Below are 14298 nucleotides of genomic sequence, written 5' to 3'. Positions count from 1 at the left end.
TTTAAAGCTGAGGTGCTGTTTACATAGATGCCAATGTAGGTCAATGAGGATGATGGTTGATGCAAGATTTTTTTTTAAATTTGTTCATTCATGGGATGTGGGCATAGTTAGACAGGCCAACATTTATTGCCCATCCCTAGTTGCCCTTGAGAAGGTGGTGATGAGCTACCTTCTTGAACTGCTGCAGTCCACGTGTCATAGGTACACCCACAGTGCTGTTAGCAAGGGAGTTCCAGGATTTTGACTCAGTGACAGTGAAGGAACGACGATATATTCCCAAGTCAGGATGGTGAGTGGCTTGGATGGGAACTTGCAGGTAGTGGTGTTCCCATACATCTGCTGCCCTTGTCCTTCTAGATGGTAGAGGTCGCAGGTTTAGTAAGTGCTGTTGAAGGAGCTTTGGTGAGTTGCTGCAGTGCATCTTGTAGATGGTACACACTGCTGCCACTGTGCATCAGTGGTGGATGGAGTGAATGTTTAAGGTGGTGGTTAGGTGCCCATCAAGCTGGCTGCTTTGTCCTGGATGGTGTCAAGCTTCTTGAGTATTATTGGAGCTGCACTCATCCAGTGGGGGGTATTCCATCACACTCCCTAATTGTGCCTTGTAGATGGTAGACAGGCTCTGGGGAGTCAGGAGGTGAGTTACTCACCACAGGATTCCTAGACTCTTAACTGCTCTTGAAGCCACAGTATTTATATGGTTGGTCCAGCTCAGTTTCTGGTCAATGGTAACCCCCAAGATGTTGACAGTTGGGGATTCAACGATAGTAATTTCTTTATTCTTTCACGGGATGAGGGCTTGTTTTTAGTTCCAAGGTGGACGACTTCATACTTCCCTATATTGAAATCCATTTGCCTAATCGCTCAATCTTTTTGTAATGTTATGCTTCCATCCCCATTTCTTATAGTGCAGCCTATCTTCGTTCCATTGGCAAATTTGCATATGTGGCTCTCTGACCCATCATCTAACTCATTACTAAATTACACAGAGAACAGTTGAGGTCCCAACAAAAATTCTAGTGGGGCGTCATCTGTCACACGCTGCCAGTTAGAGTACCTGTCCATTATGTGTCCCCTACTGCTCAGTCAGTTTCCTAGCCTGGTCAATAATTAGTCTTCAATTCCATGATCTGCAGCTTCAGCTATCAGTCTTTTGTGAGGAACCTTATCAAATGCAAGAACACATAATTAACGCCCATAGACATTCCCCTGTCCATTAATTTAGTCACCTCTTTAAAAAATTAAGTCATATTTTTCAGGAATGATCCACCCTTAAAAATCCATGCTGGCAACAGTACTTTTTATAATTGTAATATGATATATTTATAATATGTTGTAATGTAGGAAACATAGCAGTCAATTTGTGCACAGCAAGTTCCCACAAACAGCTGTATGCTCATGGCAATATTATTGGTTTTTAGTGATGTTGATTGAACGATAAATATCGGTCAGGACACCAGAGAGAACTACCCTGCTCTTCTTCAAAATAGTGTCATGCTGTACTTTACAACCTCCTGAGAGAGCAGATGGAACCTCGGTGTAGCATGTCATCTGAAAGACAGCACCTCTGACAGTGCAGTGCTCCCTCAACCCTGCACTGGGAGAGTCCGCCTGAACTTTCTGATGAAGCCTCTGGAGGAGGACTTGATGCCACAGCATTCTGACTCAGAGATGAGAGCGCTACCACTTAAGCCAGGGAATATTGGGGTGCGGGACCTCCTCAATGAGCTGTCTGCTGCTGGTTTTGAGTTTTTTGACTCGTGGTGAGATTTTCTATAAAAGTGCTCCAGTTTCACTGCTTCAAGGCACTGATGCCGAATGGCCCGATTCCCACTCTGCTCCGACCACGTCTTCATACTCTCCTGACCCCATGTGCATGGTTTCAATTTTTTTCACTGAATTTATTAGATAGATTGACTCTTTCATCCTACAGCTTTCCTTCAGCTACACTTCCATCTATACAGATCCCCTATATCTCTTTCTACCTCACTGCTCATTCTCTATTTGAAATACTGACCTTTACGATGATATTTTGTGATATTTATATCATCACTTACATTTTAATTTCAATTCACATCAATTTCTCTTTTTCATGTATATTTTTGCTTAAAATAATTAAGATATCTCCGAGGTCATGGTTCTGGGCCTGCGTTTTGTTTCAAGAAGCAATTTGTCTTTTTTTGTGTGTGTGTGTGCGTTTTGACATGTTTCTTTAATTGCAAACTTGGTATTTTAATCTGAATTAATTCCTTCAAATTCCTAAGTGTTCACTTAAATGTCAGAATGCCCCGCATGTCTCAAGTCCTCGTCAGCCTGATTATTCACACTCTGAAACACCGGAGTCCAGTCCGCATCCATCTGTCCGGGTTTTGCTGTCCTCCTGGCATCTTGGCATTCCTTCCCTCACTGGAGACCTATCTGCCCAAGCCACTGGTGTGCCATCCTGCATCAATCTGCGGACTGGCTTCTGGTAGAATTGCAGCTAAGCACATGTTGTTAATGAGCGCATGAAATGACTTGCACCTTTAATGCAATAAATGTTAATGCATTGCCACGCTCACTCTCACACTTTCCTTGTGTGCCTTTGGCATATATGTAAATGTTAAAGTTTTAAAGTTGTAAGAACAGGGGCCTTGATGATTTCCCTGGGGAAGCATAAAATGACGCATTTCACAGGCGTAACAGCAAAATGAAATTGTTCTTTTATCAGCAAACTGTTTTTTATCAGGGAAGAGGGTGAGGGGCCGGTAAGAAATGAATTAGACTCGGGTCCTCTGTAGTTGCATGGGGAGTCCGCCACTGTGGCATCAGTTGAATCTGGCTGAAGTGCTGGCACAGTTTCAAGATCATTGCCCTTGGCATAAAAGTGTGGCCGTCAAAGGTAAGTAAATGTTTTTACTTTCCTGAAAGGGTCCGGAGGAACTTGCATTTGTTTCTCTGCACTGGGGCAGCAAAAGGAGGCACAGAGGAGCTAAATTTAACACTGAGCCATGTAAAGGGATGTCAGGATGAGTGACTAAAAAACTTGGTCAGCTTAAAGGAAGAGAAAGAGATAGAGGGGCAAAGAGATGTAGAGAAGGAATGGGGCCCAGGCAGCAGAAGGCAAGGCCACCAGCAGTGGCGTGATTAAGATTGGGGTACACTCAAGAGGCCAGCATTAGGGGAGCGCTGTATCTCAGAGGGCTGTGGAGTTGGGGGAGATTACAGAGTTAGGGACGGCCATATGGGGATCTGAAAGCAAGGATGAGAATTTTAAAATCAAGGTGTTGCCGAACCAGGAGCCAGTATGGGTCAGTGAGCCCAGGGATAATGGGTGAATGGAACTTGGTGCGAGTCAGGATAAAGGACAGCGGAGTTTTGGATGACCAAAGGCTTCTGGAGGTTTGTAGGCGAGAGGCCAGCCAGTAGTGCATTGGAATAGAGACCCATCTTGAGGTAACAAAAGCAGTTTCAGCAGCAGGTGAGCTGAGGCAACAGCGGAGTGGAGCGATGTTATGGAGGTGGAGACGGGTGATCTTAGTGATGTCACAGATGTATGGTTGGACGCTCATCTCAGTGTCAAAGGTGACGCCGAGATTGCAAACAGCCTGGGTCAATCTGGGCCACCTGCCAGCGAGAGGGATGGAGTCTGGCAAGCGAGCCAAAAATTGTGGCTGGGCCCAAATAAAATCGCTTTAATGTTATTGTGGTACTCCACACGCCTATGAATTTCATTGTCCAGTTTTATCTACACTGACTAACCACCAAACCCAGCACCACTGCGAAAACGTCAGTAAGATAAATGTGTTTGTTGTGGCCAAAATTATTTTTATACCATGCATCATTGCTAAAACAAAAAATAAATAAATCATCACTCTCGTGTCCGTAGAGAGTGGTTGAACAGGGCTTCCATTATTAGCATGAAGTCAATTCTCTGGAGGGTCATTTAAATAGTTGGTAGCAAAGGTCATGATTATACACTGTCTCTATCGTACTGTGAGCCCACACCAGACCTTGACCCATTTTCTTTTTGTTACTGAGGCAGAATGGAGAGTTGGTTAGCTGAAAGCAAAAGCAGTCTATTAAGATGCATGTAAAGTAAGCTCATCACTCAGGTTTAATCTCAAAATCAGGCACGTTTCAGCCAACTCCCCCTCTGTGTGTTCGGTTCAGCCAGGCGTCCCCAATCAAACAGATCCTTTTGTCTTACAATTGCTGCCTCACAAGCATTCGTATAGCACCTTTTCTGTTTGCAAGGTGTCCTGTAAAATGGTTCGCAGCCCATGAATTACCTTCAAAGTGCAGTCTCTGGGGTTTTTGTAGGCGAATGCTGCAGCAGCAGCAAAGACCCCACAAATGACAAACAAATGGAAAGGCCAGCATAACCTGTTGTGCTGGGGTTACAACAACAAGAGTCGCTGTTTTGTTGTTGGTGACTGAGGGAGAAATGTTGCTCAGGATACTGCGAGCCACTCTTGCCCAGTCTTCACGTACTGCGTGGAGATCTAGGCAGGAATTTCCCAGCCCCGTTAGCGATGGGCGTCCTGGTGGGTAGGGGGGAGGGGGGGTGGTGGTGGGTACAATATGGTGAGAAGGCCCCGTTTGCGAATGTCTGCTCCACCCGTCAGTGGCTGGCTGCGTTTCCCACCGCTGCATGTCAGGGACCTAATTTCAATACTTTAGCATCTGGTTATAAGCCCTGCTCGCCGGAATCATCCCCTCACACTGGATCATCTGGGCATGCTGGTGTGATTGCACACCCACATGTTTCACAACTGTACATAAGCGATGTACACCTGGTGAGCTGCACTTCACTCGGGACTTTGAGGTTTGTTTGCCTACCTTGCTTCGGGCAGCACTCGCAGTCATCAGCGCCAGGCTTCACAGGCAGAACCACATCACTTTCAGGGGGTCTCACGGGCAGGTCTCTACCTACCAGACCAGCCGTAATGCAGGGGTGGCTTTTCAATGTCTGCAGGGCTAGGGCTTGCTTGGGGAAGGGGGAGAAGTGGCCTCAGGCAAGGGGAAAGACTGCAGGGCGAGGAAGGGGGTATCCCAGGGTGTGTGTGTGTGTGTGTGCGGGGGGCACATGTTGATCTGTGCAAGTGGCCTCAAGATGGAGAGGGCTGGGGAGACAGTCTCCAGAGGAGATGAGGCCAGATGGAGATGTGAGGGTGTGTGTGAGAGAGCGAGTGGTGATGTCCCTGGAGCTGGCAGTGAGTGAGATGCCAGTGAATGGATGATGGCCTTGTGAGCGTGTGAGTTTAGAGTGATGAGACGGTTGCCTTACCCTGGCGCAATGGATGAGATTGTTCATCCGTTTTCTGCACTGGATGGCCGACCTCTTGTGTGCAGCATTGGCACTGACCACCTCTGCCACCACCTCCCAAGCTGGAGTGGTGGGACTGGTGGGCCTCCCATGGTCAGAGCGGGGATAGAGGACATCGCGGCGGCCTCCACGGTGTCCAGAAGGCGTACCAGGGATGCGTTACTGAATCGGAGTGGGGGTGGGGGCGGGGGGGCTGCACTCTCCTTGGCTTTTGGGGCCATGTCTTCATCGGAGCAGTCCTGGGCTGCGAGCATTGACATGTGTGCGCATGGCTGCAGCTCAAATATGGCGCCCTGCGTGAGGAAGCAGTGAGGTAACAGCATCGTGGGCAAGTCGGAAGCCACCCACCAGTGCAATGGTGTGTTTCCTGTGGCTGCATAATTAATCAGGCGAGAAAGGGACAAAGGGAATGGAGTATAAAAATAGGGAAGTCTTGCTAAAACTATACAAGGCACTTGTTAGAATGAGGGGCGACCTTATTGAAACATATAAGATTCTTAGGGGGCTTAACATGGTAGATGCTGAGAGGTCGTTTTCCCTTGTGGGAGAGTCTAGGGCCAGAGGGCATAATCTCAGAGTAAGGGGTCACCCATTTAAGACAGAGATGAGGGGGTATTTCTTCTCTCAGAGGGTAGTTAATCCGTGAAATTCTTTACCACAGAGGGCTGTAGCGGCTGGGTCGTTAAGTATATTCAAGGCTGAGGTAGACAGATTTTTAATCAGTAAGGGAATGAAGGGTTATGGGGAAAAGGCAGGAAAGTGGCGTTGAGGGTTATCAGATCAGTCATGAGATCATTGAACGGTGGAGCAGATTCGATGGGCCGAATGGGCCTATTTCTGCTCCTACATCTTATGGTCTTATGACACGCCGTAAAAACCCACCATTGCAGCCGGGTGGGATGTGGGTGGGATGTGGGGGGGAGTGGGGTGGGGCCGAGGGTAAAACATCCTTTTTCCTGCCCGCTATCGCAGTTTGTGCAAATCTGGGATGATTCCACCCTTAGTCTGCCCGACAATGTAGACAAGCTTTGGTTTAAAACCTGACTCACATAAAGACCCATTCGCCCATCATCCCTGTGCTCACTGGTCGACATTAACTCTTTATGTAGCAATGCCTCAATTATAAAATTCCCATCATTCTTTACAAATCCATCCATGGTCTCACCCCTCACTATCTTTCGCACATCCTCCAGACTCACCAAGCTCTCTGCGCACCTCCAATGCTAGCCCCTTGAACACCCCCAAATTTCATCACTCCACCAATGGTGTCCATGCCTTCAGCTCTCTGAACCCTAACCTCTAGAATGGATGGTGAGTGACTTGGAGGGGAACTTCCAGGTGGTGGTGTTTCAATCTATCTACTGCCCTTGTCCTTCTAGATGGGAGTGGTCGTGGGTTTGGAAGATGCTGTCGAAGGAGCTTTGGTGAATCCCTGCAGTGCATCTTGTAGATGGTACACACTGCTGCTACTGTGTGTCCGTGGTGGAGGGAGTGAATGTTTGGGGATGTGGTGCCAATCAAGCGGGCTTTGTCCTTGGCAGTGTCAAGCTTCTTGAGTGTTGTGGGAGTTGCACTCATCCAGGCAAGTGTGGAGTATTCCCTCACACTCCTGGCTTGTGCCTTGTAGATGGTGGACAAGCTTTGGGGAGTCAGGAGGTGAGTTACACGTCACACGATTCCTGGCCTCTGACCTGCTCTTGTAGCCACAGTATTTATATGGCTTGTCCGGTTCAGTTTCTGGTTAATGGTAACCCCCAGGATGTTGATAGTGGGGGATTTAATGATGGTGATGCCATTGAACATCAAGGGGCGATGGTTGATCCTCTCTTGTTGGAGATGGTCATTGCCTGACACTTGTGTGGTGCAAATGTTACTTGCCACTTGTCAGCCCAAGCCTGGATATTGTCCAGGCCTTGCTGCATTTGGACATGGACTGCTTCAGTATCTGAGAAGCCGTGAATGGTGCTGAACATTGTGCAATCATCAGTCAATCGTCACTTCTGACCTTATGATGGAAGGAAGGTCATTGATGAAGCAGCTGAAGTTGGTTGGGCCTAGGACACTACCAAGAGGAACTCCTGCAGTGATGTCCTGGAGCTGAGGTGTCTGACCTCCAACAACCACAACCATCTTCCTTTGTGCTATATATGGCTCCAACCAGCGGAGAGTTTTTCCCCTGATTCCCATTGACTCCATTTTTGCTGGGGCTCCTTGATGCCACACTCTGTCAAATGCTGTCTTGATGTCAAGGGCAGTCACTCTCACCTCACCTCGGGAGTTCAGCTGTTTCGTCCATGTTTGAACTTTGGCTAGGGGCGCGGCAAGTTCTGGAGCACAAGTCTTCAGTACTGTTACCGGAATGCTGTCAGGGCCCATAGCTTTTGCAGTATCCAGTTCCTTCAGCTGTTTCTTGATATCACATGGAGTGAATCAAATTGGCTGAATACTGGCCTCTGTAATGCTGGGGATTTCCAGAGGAGGCCGAGATGGATCATCCACTCGGCACTTCTGGCTGAAGATTGTAACAAATGCTTTAGCCTTATCTTCTGCACTGATGTGCTGGGCTCCCCCATCATTGAGGATGGGGATATTTGTGAAGCCTCCTCCTCCAGTGAGTTGTTTAATTGTCCACTACCAATCACGAGTGGATGTGGCAGGACTGCAGAGCTTAGATCTGACCTGTTGGTTGTGGGATCACTTAGCTCTGTCTATCACTTGCTGCTTGGCACACAAGTAGTCCTGTGTTATAGCTTCACCAGGTTGATGCATCATTTTTAGGTAAGCCTGGTGAAGTTCCTGACATGCCCTCCTGCACTCTTCATTGAACCAGGGTTGATCCCCTGGCTTGATGGTAATGGTAGAGTGGGGGATATGTCAGGCCATGAGGTTACAGATTGTGTTCGAGTACAATTCTGCTGTTGCCCCAAATGGATGCCCAGTCTTAACTTGCTAAATCTGTTTGAAATCTATCCCATTTAGCACGGTGATAGTGGCACAGAACACAATGCTGGGTATCCTCATTGTGAAGGCAGGACTTCGTCTCCACGATGACTGTGTGGTGACCACTCCAACTCACACGTGCCACTGGTACATGGTAATCAGCAGCAGGTTTCCTTGTCCATGTTTGACCTAATGCTATGAGGCCCAGAGTTGATGTTGAGGACTCCCAGGACAACTCCCTCTCGACTGTATACCACTGTGCCACCACCTCCACTGGGCCTGTCCTGCTGGTGGGACAGGACATACCCAGGGATGGTGATGGTGGAGTCTGGGGCATTATCTGTAAGGTATGATTCTGTGATAATGACTATGTCAGGCTGTTGCTTGTCTAGTCTGTGAGACAGTTCTCCCACTTTTCACACTAGCCCCCAGAGGAGGGCTTTGCAGGGTTGACAGGGATGAGTTTTCCATTGTCGTTTCCGGTGCCTAGGTTGAAGTTAGGTGGTCTGTCTGGTTTCATTCCTTTTTTGTGACTTTGCAGCTTGTTAGGCCATTTAAGAGTCATGTATAGGTGAGGACAATAGTGAACCAGATGGGTTTTTACAACAATGATTCCCAAGGACATCATTAGACTTTTAATTCCAGATTTTTATTGAATGCAAATTCCACCATCTGCCATGACACAATTCAAACCCAGGTCCCCAGGGTTCCCTTGGGTCTCCGGGTTACTAGTCCAGCGACAATACCGCTATGCCATTGCCTCCCCATGAACGTCACTGGCTTAGTAGTCTAGAGATACAAACTAATGCTTTGGGGGCATGGGTTCAAATCCCACCTGGCAACTGATAGAATTTAAATTTAGTTAATTAAAACAAGTCTAGAATTGAAAGTTTGCCTCAGGAAATGATGAGGATGGAATTATCCCCAGCAGTCACTAAAAACCCATCAGGTTTACTAATAACCCTAGGGGATGGAAATCTGTCGTCCTTACTTGGTCTCCAGCCCCACAGCCATGTGGTTGGCTCTTAACTGCCCCCCCGAAAATGGCCTGGCAAGCCACTCGGTTCGAGGGCAATTAGGGATGGGCCACAAATGCCAGCCTTGCAATGCCCACATCCCATCAAAGAATTACAAAAAAAAACACCTCTGTGGGGCTTGAGCTCTGGTTATGCCTCCATGAAGCACCCTTGTGACATTTTACATAGGAAATAGGAGCAGGAGTAGGCCATTCGGCCCCTCGAGCCTGCTCCACTCGTTAATTAGATCATGGTTGATCTCCTACCTCAATGTTATTTTCCTGCCCTGCCCCCATATCCCTTGATGTCTTTACTATTCAGAAGTACTGTGTATAATAGTGAGTTGTTATTTTTAAAACACTGAGCAGATCAAAGTTGCTGTGATTTTGAATCACCTGCCAAGATTCATTGATCCCTGCAGCAGTGAGTCCATAAAGTACCCAGCAGGAGCAAGGTGCCTCATTTATTAATTTCTCGTCGGTTACTTAAGGGAGGTGATATAATTTGGATATACTTTTTAAAATTCCAGCGATTTTGATATCTATTAAAGAATTACTCCTGAGACACCAGCCCCAGCACACACGCTGTAATTTGAATAGAAACATCATCAGATTTTGCCTCAAATATTAAACAAACTCAAGAATATCTTGCCTGCTCATAAGAGCCTTGCTGTGCCCAGGCAGGGAAGGCAGTGTATTGCGGGGCTAAATCACAGCATGGAAAAAATTTAAAACAAAGGTTAAAAGAGCTGCATCAAAGATCCAACAATTAAATTCCCTTGCACTTACCAAGTAATTTTCCCTCTATTTGCTGATTAGCTTTTGTTTGCCACACAGGGAGAGAAATGAAGGCAGATATACGTACGAGAGATAAGTCAAAGATGAGTCCAAAAACAAGAATTAAAACTCATCCATCTCACATGTTTGGCACTTCACCCGAATGAGTATTCCTTCTGGATTCCATTAATGACTTTACTCCATTGACTCTAGCCTGGTAGCTTATTTCAACTGCAATATGTCAGCTGGTAACACCCTTGCCTACAAATCAGAAGGCTGTGGGTTCAAGTCCCACTCCAGGACTTGAGCATTAAAAATTAAGGCTGACGCTCCAGTGCAGTATGTTGGAGTGCTGCACTGCCAGAGGTGCTGTCTTCCAGACGATGTGTTAAACTGAGGCCCTGTCTGCCATCTCAAATGGATACAAAGGAGAGCAGGCAAGCTATCCCTGATGTCCTGGCCAATATCTATACCTCAAGCCACATCACAAAAACAGGTTACCTGGTCATCATCGCATTGCTGTTTATGGACATTTGCTGTCCATAAATTGGCTGCTGAGTTTCCATATTACAACAACAACTGCACTTCAAAAGCACTTCATTACCTGTGAAGACGTCCAGTGGTCATGAAAAATGCTATAGAAAGTGTTGGATCCTAGACGCCAGTTTGTTAGATCCTGTTCGCATGCTTGCTGTAGGTGGTAACCGATTTGGTACTAATGATAGAGTTGACACTTCATAGATAGAAACTGTATGTTTATTTACAAAGGTATTCATCAGCAATTAAACATGTGCTTACACTTCAAACTCTATCTCTGCACTCTCCCAACTATTAACTACTGACTACAAGCTACTAAATACAGAGGTAGTCTACCCTACTCTGCTTTTGGATGCTAAGATCATGATCTTCCTTAATAACATTCTTCTTAAAGGTACATTACACATCAGATTACCACACCCCTCCCCCTTCACTCAGAAATACATTTTATATTTATCATTATAATTATCTCAAAATGGCAAAATATTTACACTGATAAGTAAATTATAAATTCAGTCTTTCTGCTTCCTTATGCATGTAGAGCATCTCAGCTCTACAACTTCAGATGCCTTGTCAGGAACCTCCTTTTCCGGAGTTGCCTGAACATCAGGTGCCTCGATGGGCTACTCCAGATATGTATCCTCCACTCTTGAAGGATCAACAGATATGTTTGAATTGGTTTGAGTTCTCTCAACAGAGTTTCGCTAACCCGGTCGTGAACACTGGTGGAATCATTTCTTGGTGCATAGCTTCTCTCTTCCTTAGATGATTCGCATGTCTCTGTATGCCTCGGCCTTCCACCTCCGCATGGTAAGATAGAGGTCCAGTTAGTGCACTTATCACACCCGGTAATCATTTTGGTCCTTCTCCAAAGTTCTTCACATATACCGTTCCTCCCACGGTAAATTTCCTCTCGCGACTATGCCAGTCATGTCTAGTTTTCTGACTTCCCTGACTACTTTCCACCTTCCCCGCCCCTCAATTTGGCATTATTAAACTCAATCCCATCCTGAAACTGCATTTTCATCAATAATTCTGCAGCTGTGACACCTGTTGATGTGTGAGGGGTGGTCCTATAATGGAAAAGAAAGCGTGCTAGTTTGGTTGCTAAGGAATCTCTGGTTAATTTCTTTATGTCAGCCTTGAATGTTTGAACCACCCTCTCGGCCAGTCCATTTGAGGAAGGGTGGTATGGTGAAGCTTTTACGAGTGATACCATTGAGGCTAATAAACCACTGAAATTCAGCACTCGTAAATGCTGTGCCGTTATCAGAAATGACCACTTCTGGTAGACCATTAATGGCAAAATTTTGATGTAACTTCTCAATTGTAGCAGAAGACATTGGCGATTTCACCTCATATATGTCCAACCATTTTGAGTGGACATCAACAATGAGCAGAAACATTGTTCCCATGAAAAGTCCTACATAGTCAATGGGTAACCACACCCCTGGCCTTCCTGGCCACTCCCAAGGGTGTAATGGAGCTGTTGAAGGTAACTGTCATGAAGCTATTAATATTATTGGAAATTATTTTCCTTTTAAAAATAGAGGTTTAGTTTGTGGGTGTGTCTTAATTGGATTAAAGCCAGCTAGTCTGGGTGCTTTGACGTATACTAGTTTTGAGGTGTAAGGGAGGGAGTGTGCATTTGTATTTTGTTGAACAGAGCGTTCAAGAAGGCAAGTGAAATCCAGCACCTAGCTAGCAGAGACCAAGCAATATGTTTATATTACTAATAAAATTGGTACTATGAAAGGGGTTTTATTGTTAGAAGAGGTGGAGTTCAAAGGGGCTGGTGATGCAATGAGAATTTACATTCAATGAGATGTGCTGGGTATAACCGATAGAAGTTTATGTGTGCAGGGCCTATAACTCTCCACAGGAACCAAAGTGAAAGGAACCTCATTTTGAACTTGTAAGGTGAAAATGCTTTGCCTGGTGTCTGCTGAAAGTCTCTGGGTTGCTGTTGCCTTAATGGAGATTAATTTGGGAATTTGTCAAAAATTATGATAGTAGTAAGTTGTAGCCATGTGTATATATTGAACTTGTGTAACTTAATAAATGCCTCATGAATATTGATATAAAACCTCTGGAGAACTGGTGGTCTGATTCCTGAATTTAGAGCTGCATCTCAAACGTTTATAGGTGATGACAGTTGTTTAAAGTTTCCCTCCAGGATTTTGAAATAACTCAGCTTTACCAACTGCTGGGTCATGACAGTAACTTTTGCAGTTGCTGACATTGCACACAATTCTTCACTAAACTCGCTATTTCACCATCCATCCCAGGCCACCATAGGTAGCTGCGAGCTATGGTCTTCATTCAGGATATACCTGGATGGGCACTGTGTAGTTCAATTAGCAATGGCTCTCTTCCCTTTGGAGGAACTATCACACGTGCTCTCCATAATAAGATGCCACCCTGGCTGGTTATTTCATGTCTTCTGTTGAAGTGTGGTTTCATCAGAATATATATATATATATATATGCAGCACTTGTCCTCGTACTTGTGATAGGACTGGGTCCCTACTTGTCCAGTCACTGATCTGAGTGCATACTGGTGAAATTTAGCAATAAAACAAGTTGCTGTGGAACTGGGACTTCCTCATCCTTTTCTTGTAAAGGCAAACGTCTAAGTGCCTCGGCGCTTGCAATTTGACTGCCAGGCCTATGTACGAAATTATACTCATAAGCTGTCAGGGTTAAAGTCTTATTTGTGTTTCTGTATCTTCTTTCTATGTGCCTTCTTCTTTCTGGTGCTCACTTTAATCTCACACATCTTTTCAGTTTCAGTATTGGCCAGACTAATCTCAGATGCAAGCTTGACTTGAGTGAACTCAGTGGTTGAATCTCCCAGAATTTCATCATCTGTCTGCTTCTTAGAAAATTCTGCAACTTTTGCCTCCAAAGCCTCTTTGGTTTCACGTAGCTGATTCTTCAGCTCCTCTGTCTCTTTTCTGCATCTGTTTGCTGCCTCCTGGAAAGTTAAGTATTGTTGTGTCTTCTCTGCCAACTCATCCTTCAGTTTGGTCAGAGAGGTGCTGAATTCTTTCCATTTTTCTTTGTACTTTTCGAGTGATACAAACTTTGACCTGAGGGAATCTTGCAATGTGTGAAGGTCTTTCAACAGGTTTTTTTTCTCCTTTCGGAGGTTGCTCACCTCTTCTCAAACTCCGTCATCAAACATGGTCTCTTCAAGTTCCTTCTACTGTTCTTCCATGCTTTGGCTCAAGACAGTCTACATTTCTTTAAGTTGTTAAGTCTTTATACTCCTCTGTTGAAGCAAAAACACTTCCTGCTTCCTTTTGGAATCTCAGTGATCCCTCAAGGTTGATTTCTGGAAAAATTTATTAATTTTGTATCCAATTTCCACCCCTCCATCATTTTCACGTGGTCCATCACTGACACTTCCCTTCCCTTCCTTGACCTCTCAGTCTCAATTTCTGGTGATAGGCTGTCCACCAATATTTATTACAAGCCTACCGACTCCCACAGCTACCTCAACTACAGCTCCTCACACCCCGCTTCCTGTAAGGACTCCATCCCATTCTCTCAGTTCCATTGCCTCCGTCGCATCTGTTCTGATGATGCCACTTTCCAAAACAGCTCCGCTGAAATGTCTTCCTTCTTCCTTAACCGAGGTTTTCCACCCACGGTGATTGACAGGGCCCTCAACCGTGTCCGGCCCATCTCCCGCGCATCCGCCCTCACACCTTCCTCTC

Source organism: Cetorhinus maximus, chromosome 17, assembly GCF_964194155.1.
Source record: "Cetorhinus maximus chromosome 17, sCetMax3.hap1.1, whole genome shotgun sequence".
NCBI lineage: Eukaryota > Metazoa > Chordata > Chondrichthyes > Lamniformes > Cetorhinidae > Cetorhinus > Cetorhinus maximus.
The sequence above is the reverse complement of the archived record's forward strand: the minus strand, read 5'-3'. Positions refer to the sequence as shown.